This window comes from Arachis duranensis, chromosome 9 (genome assembly GCF_000817695.3).
Source record: "Arachis duranensis cultivar V14167 chromosome 9, aradu.V14167.gnm2.J7QH, whole genome shotgun sequence".
NCBI lineage: Eukaryota > Viridiplantae > Streptophyta > Magnoliopsida > Fabales > Fabaceae > Arachis > Arachis duranensis.
This window is the reverse complement of record NC_029780.3, coordinates 68,347,213-68,350,884: the sequence shown is the minus strand read 5'-3', so window position 1 is coordinate 68,350,884 and position 3,672 is coordinate 68,347,213.

Genomic DNA, 3,672 nt, shown 5'->3' with positions numbered 1-3,672 from the left:
GTTTTAGTGTTCAAACGCCACAAACAGGCAAGGAGTTGGCGTTAAACGCCCAAAGGAAGCTCAGTTCTGGCGTTCAAACGCCAGAAACAGGTAAGGATTTGGCATCCAACGCCAATCCAGCTTCCAACTCAGGCATTCAAACGATAGTGAGAGATCAGACACATACAAGTGTTGATAGCAACCCCTCTAAAAAGGCTTCACCAACCACATCTATAGGAAATAAACCTGCAGCAACTAAGGTTGAGGAATACAAAGCCAAAATGCCTTATTCTCAGAAACTCCACCAAGCGGAGCAGGATAAGCAATTTGCCCGCTTTGCAGACTATCTCAGGACTCTTGAAATAAAGATTCCATTTGCAGAGGCACTTGAGCAAATACCCTCTTATGCTAAGTTCATGAAAGAGATCTTGAGTCATAAGAAGGACTGGAGAGAAACTAAAAAATTTTTCCTCACTGAAGAATGCAGTGCAGTCATCCTAAAAAGCTTACCAGAAAAGCTTAAAGATCTCGGAAGTTTCATGATACCATGCACATTAAAGGGTACTTGTACCAAGAAAGCTATATGTGATCTTAGAGCAAGTATCAACCTAATACCTGCATCCACTATCAAAAAGCTTGGTTTGACTGAAGAAGTCAAACCAACCCGGATATGTCTCCAACTTGCTGATGGCTCCATTAAATACCCATCAGGCATGATTGAAGACATGATTGTCAAGGTTGGTCCATTTGCCTTTTCCACTGACTTTGTGGTGCTAGAAATGGAGGAGCATAAGAGTGCAACTCTCATTCTAGGAAGACCTTTCCTAGCAACGGGACGAACCCTCATTGACATCCAAAAAGGAGAATTAACCCTGAGAGTCAATGAGGACGAGTTTAAGTTGAATGTTGTCAAAGCTATGCAGCATCTAGACACCCCAAACGACTGCATGAGCATTGATATTATTGACTCTCTGGTGGAAGAGGTCAATATGACTGAGAATCTCGAATCAAAGCTAGAGGATATCTTTAAAGATGTTCAGCCTGATCTGGAGGAACCAGAGAGAATAATAGAACATCTGAAAATTCCTTAGGAAGAGGAGAAACCTCCTAAACCCAAGCTCAAACCATTACCACCATCCTTGAAATATGCATTTCTGGGAGAAGGTGACACTTTTCCTATAATCATAAGCTCTACTTTAAAGCCACAGGAAGAGGAAGCACTAATTCAAGTACTGAGGACACACAAGACAGCTCTTGGGTGGTCCATCCGTGATCTTAAGGGCATTAGCCCAGCCAGGTGCATGCACAAGATCCTATTGGAGGATAATGCTAAGCTAGTGGTTCAACCAATAAGGCGGCTAAATCCAGCCATGAAGGAAGTGGTGCAGAAGGAGGTCACTAAATTACTAGAGGCTGGGATTATTTATCCTATGTCTGATAGCCCCTGGGTAAGCCCTGTCCAAGTCGTCCCTAAGAAGGGTGGCATGACAGTGGTTCATAATGAAAAAATGAACTGGTTCCTACAAGAACAATTACAGGGTGGCGTATGTGTATTGATTACAGAAGGCTCGATACAGCTACCAGAAAGAATCATTTTCCTTTACCATTCATAGACCAGATGCTAGAAAGACTAGCAGGTCATAATTACTACTACTTTTTGGATGGCTATTCAGGTTACAACCAGATTGCAATAGATCCCCAGGATCAAGAGAAAACAGCATTCACATATCCATTTGGAGTGTTTGCTTACAGAAGGATGCCATTTGGTCTGTGTAATGCACCTGTAACCTTTCAGAGGTGCATGCTCTCTAATTTCTCTGATATGGTGGAAAATTTTCTGGAAGTCTTCATGGACGACTTCTCAATATTTGAGACTCATTCAGCTCCTGTCTTGACCATCTAGAACTTGTTCTAAAAAGGTGCCAAGAGACTAACCTAGTTTTAAACTGAGAAAAATGTCACTTTATGGTGACTGAAGGAATTGTCCTTGGGCACAAAATTTTGAACAAAGGAATAGAGGTGGATCAAGCTAAGGTGGAGGTAATTGAAAAATTACCACCACTTGCCAATGTTAAGGCAATCAGAAGCTTTCTAGGGCATGTAGGATTCTACAGAAGCTTTATAAAGGATTTTTCAAAAATTGCAAGACCTCTGAGTAATCTGCTAGCTGCTGACACGCCATTTATCTTTGATAAGAAGTGTCTGCAAGCGTTTGAGACTCTGAAAGCTAAGCTGGTCACAGCACTAGTCATCTCTGCACCAGACTGGACATTACCATTTGAATTAATGTGTGATGCTAATGATCATGCCATTGGTTCAGTGTTGGGACAGAGGCATGACAAGCTTCTGCACATCATTTATTATGCCAGCCATGTTCTAAATGATGCGCAGAAGAACTACACAACCACAGAAAAGGAATTTCTTGCAGTGGTTTATGCCATTGACAAGTTCAGATCCTATTTAGTAGGATCAAAAGTGATTGTGTACACTGACCATGCTGCTCTTAAATATCTACTCACAAAGCAGGATTTAAAACCTAGACTCATAAGATAGGTGTTTCTTCTGCAAGAGTTTGATATAGAAATAAGAGACAAAAAAGGGATAGAGAACCAAGTAGCAGATCACCTGTCCCGAATAGAACCAGTAGAAGGGGCGTCCCTCCCTCTTATTGAGATCTCTGAAACCTTTCCGGATGAGAAACTCTTTGCCATCCAGGAAGTACCATAGTTTGCAGACATTGCAAACTACAAGGCTGTGAGATTCATACCCAAAGAGTATAGTAGGCAGCAATCAAAGAAATTAATCTCGGATGCAAAGTACTATCTGTGGGATGAACCATATCTCTTCAAGAGATGTGCAGACGGAATAACCGTAGATGTGTGCCTAAAAAAGAAGTGGAGAAGATCCTCTGGCATTGCCATGGATCACAGTATGGAGGATATTTTGAAAGTGAGCGAACAACCACAAGAGCCCTCCAATGTGGCTTCTACTGGCCTACTCTCTATAAAGACTCCCAAGAGTTTGTACGTAATTGTGACAGTTGCCAAAGATCTGGCAATCTGCCTCACGGTTATGCCATGCCTCAACAAGGGATCATAGAGATTGAGTTTTTTGATGTATAGGGTATTGACTTCATAGGGCCTTTCCCACTATCATACTCAAACACTTATATTCTGGTGGCAGTGGATTATGTATCCAAATGGGTGGAGGCTATTGCAACACCCACTAATGATACTAAGACAGTGCTGAAATTCTTCCAAAAATATATCTTCAGCAGATTTGGTGTCCCTAGAGTACTAATCAGTGATGGGGGCACTCATTTCTGCAATAAACAGCTTTACTCTACTATGGTTCGATATGGAGTTAGCTACAGGGTGGCAACTCCATATCATCCACAGATAAATGGGCAAGCTAAAGTCTCTAATAGAGAACTTAAAAGAATCCTAGAATAGACTGTGATTAACCATAGAAGGGATTGGGCAAGAAGCTTGGATGATGCTCTGTGGGCATACAGAACAGCATTCAAGACTCCTATGGGGACCTCTCCATACCAGCTTGTGTATGGAAAAGCCTGTCACATGCCAGTGGAACTGGAACACAAGACCTACTGGGCAACCAGATTCCTAAACCTTGATGCCAAGTTAGCTGGAGAAAAACGATTGCTCCAGTTAAATGAGCTAGAGGAATTCACAC